Here is a 15,769-nt window from a genome sequence, read left to right as displayed (position 1 = left end):
CCCCAAACCATAAATTACATTCTTTTCCCCAGTAAGTGATTTTATGTAGTACGTTCAGGAGGATTTTAAAGGAATAGTTGTTTTCAGTGAACTGCTCTCTTTACTAAATACATCACCTTACTTCTCTGATCTTGGCCTGTGATACTGTGTGCCCCTATTTCTTTGTAAGAAAATGGAAGATGATTCCCTGAGAATCCCATTTGCTATGCCCATCCATTCATAAGGTCACTAGACTTAGTGTCCTCATTAAGTACCACTCTAAAGTTTCATCATTTTGCTGGTACCAGCACTGTCCCATTTCTCCCCCAATGTATTTTGTGTAATTTATTCTTGTTACAACTCATCCCCCTTCATCTGCCCATAAACTGCAGTCATGATATTTCATGATATTGCCGGCACCATGTAATTTACAAACGGTCTAGCATACCTAAAGGTCTGTTTAGAAAGAAAGAATAAATTGTTGCAGAGCAAGCCCAGGGAAACAAGTGGAATCTGGAAGTTTCATTAGAGACTGCTCAAAGAAAGAGGTTTTTATAGTGGTAGTTTCTTCTCCATAGACAAGGAGCAGAGCTTGCAGGGGTAAAATAAAGCAAGCAGCAATTTTGTCCTCCTAATTAAATTGTTTGCCACCGGTGGCAAAACAGAAGCTGCCATTATTAAACAGGCAACATCAAGGTAACTGGCATTGGCATACTAAGAATATTTCGGTGCAAAGATTAATAAGAACTATTCTCAAAGAAAGAACTAAAACCTAAACAAAAATAAATGCATACTTTTGAAGTCCCTTTTGTGTATGAGAGGTCTGCCTTGCATGTTGAGATGAACAAAAGCCTAGAATTTGTAGGAAGCAACGTTTTTAACCTGTCCCCTTGTATCCAGATATCAGGGAGATTCTGAATAGTCAGTAATTCTCTAAGCTCCAGAACAAAAATCCGCTTTCTCTCCCCACACCTTGATGTACAGTTCCTATTCAGTGTAACAGGATTTACCAACCTTAACAAGCAAAAACAGATCTGTCTCCTCTATTCCATCAGAATTGTGAACAGAATTTTCTATTCTCACTGCATGGGGTTGCATTGAAAATAGCTGCATTTTCTGTAAATGTACTGGAAAAGTAGTTATCTTCATTAACTGTATGTTCCTCCTTTTCATTATCAGGTGACTCTGGTTTATTTTAAAGTATTTTTAAAACTATAATTTTTACAGAAGGTGTTGGAACTATTGCAAGTCTGAGTCTACTACACCACTGAGAGAGTCTTTTCACTGGTAAAGGTGTCCTTCTTTAAGCTGTGCTTTTCTATTCACATCATAACTGAGAAATAATGAACAAATAATGCTGAGGCTTTTGATATCCAAAGATTTGATATCCAGAGATTCCCCCTTTTAAGACAACTTCAGATCCCTTAAATGTCAAATAATCCCCCCACCCCTACCTCACCTTGAAATTGTAGAATTAAGTAAGGGAAAAATTAGATTTACTTCCTATAAGTCTAATTAAAACTTAAATCCTGTAAGATTCACTTCCCAATATTGCCACCTGATTTCAGTTTCCAGAGAAGAAGTAAGCCATCCGCATCCCCCAAAAAGCAAATAAAAGTCCTCCCTCAAAAAAAAAAAAAAAAGTCCTCCCTCATGTTAACATAGGAACCCCCGATGCTTGAAGCTGAAACTCATGACAGTATCTCACACACCTCAAGTCTGGTATCATTATTTTCCTCTCATATAAGGGTTAAGTAAGATAGGGCTGGGAAATGTGATCTCTGCCAGCGGAAAAGAGAAGGGAATCAGCTCCTCTATGAACACATGGAAAGCTTGTGTACATTTAGAAACATTGATGTGATTACACGTTTGTACATTTTAAGAGATCTCTCTTTAAAATGGTTTGATATTATTCTTTGATAATCCAGTTCATTTTGGCATCTCAGGATGCTAAGGGGGCTGAGTAAATGACGTCACACAGGTGGCATACCACATACCAGGTCTAAGGGCAGTGTCCAAGGAGCGTGGGCACCTCGGGAACCTGGGAAGGCAGGGGAAGGAGCAGGAGCACGCAGAGCTCGCTCTGGTTCCAGGGCCTTCATTCTGAGTGTTTGTGTATTTGTTTTTAAGGAAAGACGGTATCTGTCTGTGAGATTCTGGGAATTAATATAGGGTTGTTTTCTTCTTTGCATAAGAAATGTGATTGCAAATATCACTTTTCTCTAGATTCAATAAATGCTGGTATTAAGAGAATATTTTATAATCTATAAGAATCTTGACACTGATTTTCATTTGCTGGCTGTTTTGTATATAAAATGATATGTTCATAAAGATATATACAGATAATTCTAAGTATGACTTGATAATCGTCCCAGTGTATGTGCTACTGAAAGACACAGTACTTAAAAATATATAGTATATTTTCCTAAGAAAATTAGGGAGTGTGCTTGATTAATTAATGCTGAAATGCAATAGAATTCCTATGGAAGTACTTATGACATTCACATGAATACCAAATGAGTTCATTATGATCTGTGCTATTACAGTGAATACCAAATGAATTAATAATGCTGGGACACTCAAAATGAAGTGTTACCAAGTGTTGTGGTATAACAAATATGGTTAAATATTATGTGATTAAAGTTATTATAAGCTGAGTTCCAATCAAAAGAGAGCAAAATTCCATCTCCATTGCAGGGAGATAAGAGTGGAATCAAACTGTTGTTTCTAAGCATTGTGAGTCTTAACTTTGAACAGTCCCTTAAAGCCTTTCTCCAAATACTATAATCATTTAAATTACCTTCGTTCTAAGTGGCAGAGGAAGTGGGTGGAGGTGGATGGAGTGATGGGGTGGGGGTGAGAGAATAGGTTGGTGGGAGAAGCAACTAATATTCCTCAAGAATTCAGCCAAGTTGGAAGTATATATATGATTTTTTGTAGTTTGCATGTTAGGAAATGGAGTTTTCAGTTTAATTATTCTCCTCTAGTGACAAGCTTATTCAAATAATTATGTAATACATATTTCAGGATAGTTAGACAATGATAAACAAGAACCATTTCTTCAGTTTTCTAGCTGCTCCTACATTTATGTGTCAGACAATCCATAGAAATTTCAAAAATACAATATTTTTAATAATGTAGCCCAACTGTATTTGTATAAATTATTCTAGCACATTCTCTTGTTGGAAAGCTGGGTTCTACATCTGCATTGTGTTATTTATGCACTTAGATGGAATACATGGTAACAATTCATATCTATTATAGATTTAGTAAGACAAGAAGGCATGAGTGAATTTAATCAGACATGTAATTATTTTTATGCCTCCAACTAAAAAATATGCATAAATGAATTTATGGTTATTTGGCAATCAGGGGAAATGGTCTTTATAAATGTTGAAACAGCTGCTGGCAAATATATTTGCAGAAGGAGGAAAATGGCACTTAAATTCTAGTCGGGTCAGTGACAAAGGAACTGTTAACCGGATGCAGTGTCCTAGCTGTTAAATATTTGTTTCATCATCCTTACTATGTCGTAAACATGCATTTAACATAAGAAAACCTTGCATTTCTTTCCTTCTGTGATAATGGAACTCATTTTCTCATATGAGGATTTTTAGAACACATCTGTACCCTACAAAAGATCCTTTCTCAAATCTGAGTAGTTTCTGTTTGACTTTTCCATTCCCATGTACTCTGTTATTTGTGGTATCATCTCAGTTATTGAGATAGAATACCCTCATTTAAAATAATGGGCCACGATAATGCACATGCTTCTGTCAAATGTGTTGATTCTGGTGTCCATTAGGATTCCTCACTGTTGCTTTTACAATGGCCTTAAGGCATTTGTAAAACTTTCTGCCTCTGAGCGTAAAATGCAATCCTTGTACTACCTGGCTGTGATTACTTTATTGTGTTGAAGCGTCTAATATATTACATATCAGTAAATGTAGATCTTGGACAAATATCCCGAGAAAATCTTAATTTTCTTGAAGTGCGTCTTTTTTCATTCTTTCAAGTTTTCAGTTAAATTTACTGCCTTTAACTGTTGAAAAATTAATAGCACCCGCACCTGAAAATTTCTATATAACCTGCTCCTGAGAAAAAGGCTAGAACCTCTCTAATGTGTCAATTATGACCCACATAAATTACCATATGAGAAATTATTTTATTTTTCTTGGATCAAATATAAAACAGCTCTAATATATTAACGTTGTACTGAAGCAAGTACATTAAAGACATTCCCACACACAGTGTGAGGGCAGGTGACATAAATAAAGCTATCGCTCCTCGGTGAGCTGGTATTTGAGCATGCATCTGGGTTTTATGCATATGATGATTGCCCATGCTAACTCTTAGGGTGACACTCAAAATAACACACCACGGACTTAAAAGTCACTTGCTTCCGACTTTTGTAAATCACGGGGCTCTTTCATTCAGGTGTGTTGTTCAATGATCAGTAGCATTTCCAATAAATTATACACTGACCACTTGGAAGAACTTCTGCCTGTTATTGGAGCAAACTGTGCAAGGCTCGGCTGTCAGATGCTGCACACCCAGCCCGCAGCCCTTCGCATAGCCGAGTTCCTTGGCAAACGACAGAGTGCCCTCTGTTGATGGAAAAGGGAATGCACAGCGCAGGACACAGCTTTCTCATCAGAAGTGGCAAAGCTGCAATTAGCCAGTACACATTTGTGATGTAAAAACTACATTTAAAACCATAAAAATATTGATTGAATGGTTATCGATGGAGTTCAGACTGTTGCTGGTTCAAAGGCAATTGTAGGATTATATATATTTACACACAAACACAAATGCTAGTTATACATACCTGGAAATGTCAGGTAAGACGACTTTTTACTCTGTGTGGTTACAGATTCACTTATACACGCATGTTATTTCCATTCAAATATTTCTGGAACCCAAATTGAAGACTTAGCATGAATAATGATGCTAAATGCTCAGGATCTATCATTTAAGTAATTTGTTACATGAAAAACTCTAAAACTAAACTGAACACAGAGATTTCTAATTCCCTCAGGTTCAAGGAGGGTGGGGGTGGGCGGACAGAAAGCAAAACAGCTGAGAGCAGCCTGTAGCTCCAGGCTGTCTCTGCAGGGCAACAAAAACACGGACAGCCTACCAGGTTGAGCCTTTATAAAACAGTAAATTTTATTACAATTTCAAAGCAGCCATTCCCTGATGAGTACTCACCTCTTCACTTCTATATTTCCATTTACTTTGTATTGGAAGTGGGGAGAATCAGACCTCACAGAAGTAATGTCTTTACATTTTAAAGCAATTTCAAATGGTAATCAGTAAAAAGCAAACATGAAAAAAATGTTAACTTTTACCAAAATGATTTCAGGTAATATTTTTAATTGTGTGCCTTTCCTGACTGTTTTGAAGAAAAACACTCTAGTTGCTGTTGTGTGTTTCGAATGTTTTCTTCCTAAGAGGTTGAATTTTGGGGAACTGTGTACTTTTAGATGCTCACCTAACTGCTCTTGTACTTAAACCTGAGTATTTGCAACCACAAAATTAACCTAAGTGGAAATTTGATTGCAGTCTTCAGTTCCATTGTTATAAAGGGAGAGTTTTCTTTTTAAGGTTCCATTTGCAAATGCTAAATGAAATTGAGTGTTGATAAATTAATTTTTATGCATTGCCAAGAAACAGTACTACCAAGAAAAGGTGGAGTTTCGGGGGGGGTGGGGAGCTGTTGAATTGAATTTTCCAAGTACATTTATTGGTATGGGTTAAATTGACCAGATAAATTGCTCAGTACTTTTTTTTCTTGACTTCTGGGTATCCAATATTTTATCTATTTGAAATAGCTTTGTTAACGTGAATTGGAATGCTATTCATAAGATTTGTTTGCATAAGTATGAGATTTGTGCTGAGGAAATAATTTAAAACATGAGTCGGAATTATCAGTGATTATGGTCTGACAAAATGAGATAATGATGCCTCAGAGGTTGTTAATAGACACAATCCAAATAGCTACATGAAGCAAAAAAAATCAGTTAGTTGGCATGCCTGAGATTTCAGTTCATTGGAACCTCTGTATTGGGGGAAACTGCAAACAGAGGAGAATGAGATCCTATTGTATCACATGATTGGTTGTGCACTAGAGTTTTTTAAGATTCCAAAGTGTTTTACCAATATGCCCTAAATACATAAGTTTTCCTATTTATACCCATCTTAGCACTTATACTTTGATGTGGTATTTTTTAGCCTTTTTTTTTTCAGAACCAATATTATCTTTTTTTTTTGTCAAGAGTATAACTATCTCATTTTTTTTTCAAATAGTAAAATTATACTTACACAGTGGCAAAGAACAGAGCCAAAATGTGCTAAACATTTTATTTTTCCCATTGCTTAACAACTGAAAAGAACACAATTATCAAATATATCTATGTCAAAAATGAAAATGAAGTTCCAAAAATTGTCTGCTTTGCTTCCATCACTTTAATTGAAACCTGAAACTAAAATAAACTTATATTTAAAGGAAAAACAAGTTTTGAAAATTAGAAATTAGCTAAACTCAAGTTATAATTTGCTTTTACTTATTAATAAAGAATACTTAACTTTTTAAAAGTTTTCTCTTTTTTTCCAAATAATTTTGTTATTTACATGAATTGAATTATAAAATAATCTCATGGTAATGTACAATATTTTATAAAGCAATTCAGTTTAAAAGGTGCTAAATATTTTAGAAACAGCCCACCAGAGGGCAGTCAGCTTTTAGTCTAACAGATTTGAAATAGATAAATTTATTGCTGCAATTGAATTTTAAATAAAACATCTATTTAAATTACATTACTTTTTGCATGTAGGAATTGAACAAAATAAAGTCATGACTTGAGATTGAGAAGCCTAAGGTTTTAACCATTTTAAGTGAAAAGCACCAAAAGATAACAATTCATACTTTTGCCCTTTTGTATGCCCTCAGAAGCAATTTTTCCATTGTGATATTTATGCTTGGTTATAAAGTAAGATTTATTTTATTTGAGATGCCTTGGGACATTAATATTTTTGAATCACAGAGACTTTGTGACAAGCCCTTGTAAGGAGAGAGAGAGACTTACTTTCCTTACTCACCTCTGTCTCCTGTAATTCCAAATAACTCCTGTACGGCTTTAATGTTGACTAGTGTGCTTAATAATATATATTGTGCAAATGATGCATAGGTAATCCTAGAACACGTGATTGGGGATTGGAGGAACCATAGTGTATTTCCTCATGCAGATACCATGGGTAGGGAACCTCTATTCATCTCAATTGTTGGAGATAATATTATCCTTTCAGAACAGGATTTTAAAAACTGAGATCCATGCACATACAGTTTATTTAAAATAAGCAAGCGCCATTGAGGTTTAGACAGTATTTTGTCATTATTGTTTTTATTATTTGCAAAACTCTGGTGTCACAATTCTAAGCCCTGGAAACAAAATGCTCCTTTGAAAACCTGCAAATGAGACCATGAGTAACAATCCCTCATGAGTGTTTAGGTGCTTTCAGATATTCGCTCATTTGGTTTTCATAATAACCTGCACAATATTGAGACCCAGGTTAGATGACTGGGCTAAGTAACAGAACTGAGACTTATATCTTGTCATCTTCCTCTTCACCACTCAACTTGCATTGTAACTCAGAAACCAAGGAAGAAGCTAGAGTTGTGTGTGTGTGGGGGGGGTTTCCTCCCAAGGGTTGGTTGGTTGGTTTCATTTTATTATTTTTGTCAAAATGAAAACAAATTTTTTCTGATTACAAAAATCCCCAGTATTTATAAGAAAATAATGATTGCACAATCACAGAGATTAATCTCTTAATGGTATGATGTCAATGCTTCCAGATATTTCTTATACATGTGGGCATATTTATAAAAATGGAATCACAATGTGCACCCTGTTTCACAATCAGTACTATCCACATGTCAGTATATCGTAGACATCTTTTCATGTCATGTAGATAATAAAAGATAATATCTCCTGAGTGTTTACCATGGGCTGGACACCCTTCAAAGCATTTTCTTGACTTACTGCATTAATTCTCACACCATCCCTATGAAGTAGGTACTATGATTTCCCTCATTTTGTAGGAGATAAAATAGACTAACTACTGGGTAACACACAGATCCCATATCTTTTTTTTTAATAATATGTTTTTATTGATTTTAGAGAAAGAGGAAGGAAGAGGGATAGAGAGATAGAAACATCGATGGAGAGAAACATCGATTGCACTACTAAAGATCTAGCCCACATCCCAGGCATGTGCCCCAACCAGGAATCAAACCCAGGACCTCTTGGTTCATGGGTCAACGCTCAACTACTGAGACACACTGGCCAGCCACTCTATATCTTCTTAATCATTTTGCTTTCTAAGGGCTATGTAGGATTCTATTATATGAATATACCATTCTTCATTTAACCATTTCCCACCAATGGGCAATTCCATGTTTCTGGAGAGAGGGAAATTCCTGTAGCCTCTGATATGTACAGATATACCTCAAATCATTCTCAAGTTTTCTTATCTCACAGTCTTCTTAAAACCTCAGTTTTCTCTCTACTCATTCCTGAAAAATTACTCAGATCCATTTTTTCAGGATGTTTGAACCTGTCTCTTATCACTGAGAGACAGTAGCTCCAACACAGGAGTGAAAGGGCCAGAGTTCAAATCTCAACTCTGCTATTTATAACTGAGTGACTTTAGGTGCTCAGTAGTTCCACCCCTTTTCTGTGGGAATACATTCCAAGACCCCTAGTGGATATGTGCCCTCGGATAGTACTGAACCATATATAATGTTTTTTCCTATGTAATTATACCTGTGATAAAGTTTAATTTATAAATTAAGTACAGTAAGAGATTAACAACAAAAACTAATAATAAAATAGAACAATTATAATAATATACTGTAATAAAAGTTATATAAATGTGGTCTCTCTCTCTCTCTCTTTCTCTCTGATAACCAGTCTGATAACCTAGATTGTTACTGTGTGACTGGGAGCAGAGGTAGCATATACAGCCAGGATACACTGGACAAAGGGATGACTCACCTCTTGGGTGGGACTGAGCAGGACAGCACGAGATTTTATCCTGCTGCTCAGGTGGCGTGCAATTTAAAACTTACAAAATTGTTTATTTCTAATGTTCTATTTTATATTGTCTAGCCATGGTTGACCATGGTTAACTGAAACTATGGAAGGCAAAACCACAAATAAGGAGGAACTATAGTACTTAACCTCTCTGGGCTACATTTTTCTTATCAGCAAGGTGAGGATAAAGTACTTAAAGTACTTATCTCACAGAGCTGTTTGGGAGTCTTAAATATGAGGGCATATGCTAAGTAAGTTTTCAGTATTATGGGAGGGAAATACTCCCTTACATGACTGTGGATCTCAAGGTCAAAAGGAGAGAAAATAGTATAATGAGCATTGTTATAAAAGGCAAACTCCCATTTAAATGCTAGACTTCTCTATCCAAGGACTTTGAGAATTCCAAGTTATATTCTCCTTATCTTGATCCACACATATGAAGAAAACCTAAAATGAATCCCCTTCTTTAATATATTTGAATATGAATTTTTAGGTGAAGCAAATTTAAAAGAAAATCAACAAAAATTTCGTGGAGAGATTTTTTAGTCACCCAATAAATAAAGCCTTGGGAGAAGGAGGTCTGAAGGAGGGCAGAATCAACCATAAATCCCTTTCCTGTCATTCCGTTTCTTAGATAATCTCTTGGAGCGTCTATAAATACTAAATTATGAAGATTGTGATATCTACTCAAGACTCAGGCTCCATTACCTATGCTTTAATTGATCACCATGTTCTAATTGCAGCCAGTACCAAGATGCTAAGTCCAAGTCCACTCCTCAAAATGATTTCTGCTCCAAAAGTAAGGCTCCACCATTAGTTGGCCCGTCTGAGTGAATGACTGAACTTGAGCTGTCAGATAGACCCAGAGGTTTTAGCTAAAACATTAGCATCTTTCTTCTGAGCATTTACGCTATGGCAGTGCTTCTGTTGTAAACAGGGCTCTTCATTATCTGCAGGTGCCCAGCAGGAAGACAAGGAAGGACAAAGATGCTGATGAGAATTTGCCCACATTGCACAGAATAGCAGAAATCACCAGAACACACTCTGAGGCTTGGCCATGAATACCATGATACCAGTGGGTAAGCCACTTATGTGATAGACGGTTTCCATTTCTTTGTAGGAGAAATCCATGAACTAACACCAATGTTTGATATGCATCCTTTGGATTTTTAAAAATTAATTTAGCAGTGAGGTCTCTTTGGATGCATCTCCAACTGCTGCCAGTCCCAGTCAGGAACATGATCAATGGAATGAACCCTAGGGGTGAAAAAGTTATCTCTCTGAGCCTCGATAGCTCTGAGTTCTCACATGCCTTATCTTGTGCACTTTTCACAAGAATCCTCATAATTTGGTATTTTATCAATGAAGCAGTTGAGATTCAGGTTAAGAAATTTGCCCAGGCTCTCAAAGTTGGCTCATATGGTATCGTAACTCACAGTGAGAGAACTGATGCTCTGATCCAGGTCTTCTGACTCTGCGCTTAGTACTTTTCAATGACCCTGGAGCTGCTTCCCTCCCACAGATTTTCCAAAGGCTAACAATTAATGCAAATCCTGGTGGGGCTTTGAATAAGGCAGGGAACTTCCATACTAAGAGCCTGCTTGTTTCCTCCACTGGGGATGATCAAAGGCATAACACAGACATAAAAACTGACATTTATAACTTGTATTTTTACTGCCTGTACTTCAGAAAGTGGTAAGTATCAATCTAGCTACTGGTGTTTAAGGTTGAAAAATCCCTGAAGTAATCTGATGGGCCACCTTCTTGTCTTTTTTTGTCAATACTGCAACACCTGGACTTAAATAAGAAATGTCTAAATGACCCCAATGTTGCAGTCAAGAACTGCATCCATTTACTAACCTATTAGGTAAAATTGTTGGTTTAACTAGCTCTAAGTAAAATAAAAGCCATGGGAGATAAGCCTGTAAGGTTTTCCACTTTGGTATTGCTGTTGCAAATTAGAAGTGCTTCCTCTTCTAATCTTCAGCATTTAAATTTTACTCTGTCTTGAGAGAATTGGTTAATTTTCTTGTGCCTTGTCTTCAAGTTTCTAGAACTCTATGGCTGGCTGTCTTCAGGGCATATGAAGCAACGTTTGCCCCACAGAGTATTAATCACAATAAACTAGGTTATCTATATACACTGAGTGGCCAGATTATTATTATCTCTGAACGCATAATACTCTGGCCACTCAGTGTGTGTGTGTGTGTGTGTGTGTGTGTGTGTATGGGGCCTGGTGCATGAATTCGTGCATGGATGGGGTCTGGCCAACCTGGCCAAGGGGAGGGGACATGGGCGGTTGGCCAGCCTGCCTGCTGGTCAAACTCCTGGTCAAGGGGAAAATTTGCATATTAGCCTTTTATTATATAGGATATACACTGAGTGACCAGATTATTATGTGTTCAGAGATCATAATAATCTGGCCACTCAGTGTATATAAAAAGCTAAGTGACCGACTGTCCGTCCAACTGGCTGGTACATATGACCTGCATTGGCAATTTAAAAATAAACATTAAGCCCTGGCTGGTTTGGCTTAGTGCTTAGAGCATTGGCCTATGGACTGAAGGGTCCTGGGTTCAATTCCAGTCAAGGGCACATGCCCAGGTTGCAGGTTCAGTTCCCACTGGGGGCATGCAGGAGGCAGCTGATCAATGATTCTCTCTCATCATTGATGTTTCTCTCTCTCTTTCCCTCCCCTTCCTCTCTGAAATAAATAAAAATATATTAAAAATGTTTTTTAAATAATAATATTGACTCACATACACATAAAGCTCTCGCTGGCGCCAATCACTTGCATGTGTTTCAATCTGTCATTGTCGATTGTGAATTCGGTTGACACTTCTATTATAGAGAAAGGACGAAGAGCAATATTAAAATATTTCTTCTAATTAATTTCCTTTCAATGTGCATGAATCTGTGCACAGGGCCACTAGTAATTCAATAACAGACAATCCCCACCCTCAGTGACTTCACATTGCAAAGCTTAATTGCTCACTCACATAACAGGGGATTCCTTATTAACAGGGAATTCTGTATTATGTGGTTCTCACACTGAGACCTGGCTGACAGAACAGCTACTATCTAGAACATTCTGGTCACTGTCTGAGGGGAATTGAGCTCTTCAGAGACTCACACCAGCAATACTCTAAGTTGGAACTGACAATGTGTCACTTTATTTTTTTAGTTACAGTTGACATTCAATGTTATTTTTTACTAGAGGCCCATTGCACAAAATTCGTGCATGGGGGAGGAGGTCCCTTCAGCCCAGCCTGCACCCTCTCCAATCTGGGATCCCTCTCACAATTCTGGACCTTTGACTCCTAATCGCTCGCCTGCCTGCCTGAGTCACCCCTAACGCGCCCCCTCCTCCACCCCCCCCCCCCCCCTGCTGCCGGCCTGGTCGCCCCATGCAGCCTACTTATTCAGTCATTTGGTCATCCCTCACTAACCCCCCTGACAGCCTGGTTGCCCCACACAGCCTGCTTGTTCAGTCATTTGCTCGTCCCTCACTAACCCCCCTGCCGGCCTGATCATAGGCAGCCATCTTGGGAGGGTGTGACAGTCAATTTGCATATTACCTCTTTATTATATAGGATTAGTTTTAGGTGTACAGCATAGTGGTTAGACATTTATAAAATTTAGGAAGTGATCCCCCCAATAAATCTAGTACCTGGCACCATACATAATAATTACAATATTATTGATTATATTCCCTATGCTGTACTTTCCCCATGACTATTTTACAACTACCAATTTGTACATGTTAGTCCCTTCATCTTTTTCATTCTTCCCCCCCAACCCCCTCCCATCTGGCAACCATCAGTTCTCTGTGTCTATGAGTCTGTTTCTGTTTTGTTTGTTCATTTATTTAATTTTTTAGATTACACATTTAAGTGAAATAATGTGGTATTTGTCTTTCTCTGTCTGTCTGATTTATTTCACTCCACATAATACCTTCTAGGTCCATCCATGTTGCCACAAATGGTAAGATTTCATTTCTTTTTATGGCTGAGTAGTATTCCATTGTATGTGTTGCTTCTTCCCTTTTGTAAGAACAAGTAACATGGCCTTTCCTACCCCACCACAAGAGGGCCAGAAAATGTGGTCCCAACTAAGCAGAAAGCTGGAAGGAAATCAGTATACCCTACTCATTGCCAGTGCTACGCAGATAATATTTACATTTTATAAAAGATAAGCTCTTTTGCATATTCTTGTTCACACTAGAACAGTTTTAAATAGTATACAATATGTATGTTAAAGGACACATGGGAAAGAGGAACACAGAATTTGAGCTGGCAAAACATCTAACATCAGTTCTTTCATCTACTCGTCCAGTCGTGCAGATTTACTGAGCAAAAAGTAGATAATGATGAACGAACACATGGCTGTCGTTCATTCACGGAGTTGTCAGTAGCATGTGGGAGACAACCCCGTGGGCCACCACTAAACAGCATGACAGGAAGGTGCTAGACATAGATAGCAGGGGCACCCAACCCAGTTGGAGCGTCAAAGGAGACTCCCTGGAGGGTGTGACATCCAGGCTGCAAAAGGAAGGCTGACGGAATACATTTGGTACATTTTCTTTCTGTCTTTCCCCCTAAGCCTGGTTGTCACTTTTGCATTATTATGTTATTATTGTAACAACATTGTTTAGTCACATTTGTATATGGCTCTGAGATAAGGAAATTATGGTATGTCAACTCAGTGGAATATGCAGCCACCAAAGTGATAATTAGGAAAGTTGAAAGATAATATAGAAAATGTTATTCAAGGTTACATGAAAATAAAGGTTAAAAATTGCATCTTATTAAAATAGATAAATGGACAAGATCTGAGAAACAACATGAAAAATGAAGACAATTGAGACTTATGGGTGGGATTATAATCCAAGTTTTTATTTTTGTGATTTTTTAGTGGGATTATAATGTTTGTGTTAATGTTACAATGTGAAGGGGATGCTTGTACACACACACAGCACAGTTCTTCAAGTGTGTCCTCAGGGTCCCTGCCAGAGGAGACTCCTGAATCTATTTAGCTTGGGCATTTTTATTCTTTTAAATTTGTGCCCTAAAATCTGTACCTATTAACATCGTTTTAAATGCCTTTTATTAGCTGATGACTACAAATTTATAAATCTAGTTCTAGACTCATCTTTATGCAACCCCCCATTCATCATTCCTACTTAAACCTGTAAGGGAATTTTTGAGCTCAATGAGTCTAAAGTTGGACTCCTGATTTCTTCTCCTCCCAGCCCACTCTCCCTGTAGCCTTTTCCATTTCAGGTGGTGTCAAACTCCCTTCTTTCATCTGCTCAGGCCAAAACCTTTGGAATCCTCCTTGACTCTTTTCTCTCAAACCCTCATCCAATAGGTTAGGAAATCTTGTTGGCTCTACCTTCAAAGTAAACCCAGAATCTGACCACTTTTCCCCACTCGTACCATACTTCTCCCAAGGTCAGAACACCCATCCCCACTGGAGTAGATATTGAAATAATTTTCTAACAGATCTCACTGCTTCTCCCCTTACAGACTATTCTCAGCATTGCAACCAGAGTGATCTTTGCAGAGTCCATGTTATGTTATGTCAGATGTTTGTTCAAAACTCTCTGATGTCCCCAGCCCTCCTATGAAAACCACAGTCTTTACAGTAATTCTTTGTCACCCTCCATTTACCTTTCTGGCTTCTTCTCTTTCCCTCACTCACTTTGTTCCAGCCATAGTGGTCTTTCTGCTGTTCCTTGAGCCAAGCCAGCATCTGCCTTAGGGTATTGACTTTAGCTGTTCTCTTTTTCAGGAATCTTCTTCCCCCTAAATATCTTCCTACCTAATTCCCTGGTCTTTGTCAAGTCTTTTCTCAACGCTCACTCTCATGAGACCTACAGGTACTATACTGAGCACTTTTTTTTTGTTTGTTTGTTAATCCTCACCAGAGGATATTTTTCCATTGAATTTTAGGGATAGTGGAAGAGAGAGGGAAAGACAGATAGAAACATCAATGCAAAAGAAACACATCTATTGGTTGGCTCCTGCGTGCGATCCTACCAGAGCACGGACTTGGTAGGAACCTGCAACCAAAGTACGTACCCTTGACTGGAATCAAACCCCCGATCTTTTAGTCCGCCGGCCAATGCTCTATCCACTGAGCCAAACCTGCTAGGGCCTGAGCACTTTTTTAATAATGCATTCTGCTCTCTTCCCTGCCTCAACACCCCTTTAACACTTAACATAGAATCTAACATACTACATAACTCACTTGTTTAGTTCCTTGTTATTGTCTTCTAGAATATAAATTTCTCTAGCATAGAGAAATTTTATTCATGAATTATCTCAAGCATGTAGAGCACATAGTAAGTGTTCAATAAGTGCTGTGAAAAATGAATCAAAGAGTAGAGGGAATCTACACATCTACACTAATAAAAGAGAAACATGCAAATTAACCACCACTCTGCTACACCCACAAGCCACGCCCACCAGCCAGTCAGGAGCGAGTGTGCAAATTAACCCAATCAAGATGGCAGCCGGCCACGGAGCAAGCAAGAGGCTTGGGTTTCCCCAGCAATGGAGGAAGCCAAGCATCCCGCCCGCTCTGGCCGGCCCTGGCCTCCACTCAAGGCTACAAAGTTTCAATTATAGAAGATAAATAAATCCCAACAAAAATGGCTGCGGCCACTGAGCGAGCAGGAGGCTTGGGTATCC

General features: G+C 38.0%; 1 pseudogene across 1 annotated transcript in view; it reads left to right on the top strand.

Moving 5' to 3' along the window:
* The window catches only part of LOC307108487 (ferritin light chain-like), a 105,553-nt pseudogene that overhangs the window by 37,431 nt on the left and 52,353 nt on the right, over window positions 1-15,769 (top strand). Inside the window, exon 2 of the transcript XR_013815274.1 lies at window positions 10,031-10,153. The product of XR_013815274.1 is annotated as a ferritin light chain-like (transcript). The remainder of the gene's footprint in view (window positions 1-10,030; window positions 10,154-15,769) is intronic.

This window comes from Cnephaeus nilssonii (genome assembly GCF_951640355.1).
Source record: "Cnephaeus nilssonii genome assembly, chromosome: 12".
Lineage (NCBI taxonomy): Eukaryota > Metazoa > Chordata > Mammalia > Chiroptera > Vespertilionidae > Cnephaeus > Cnephaeus nilssonii.
Note: the sequence above shows the minus strand (reverse complement) of the source record. Positions and strands in the feature narration are given on the sequence as shown.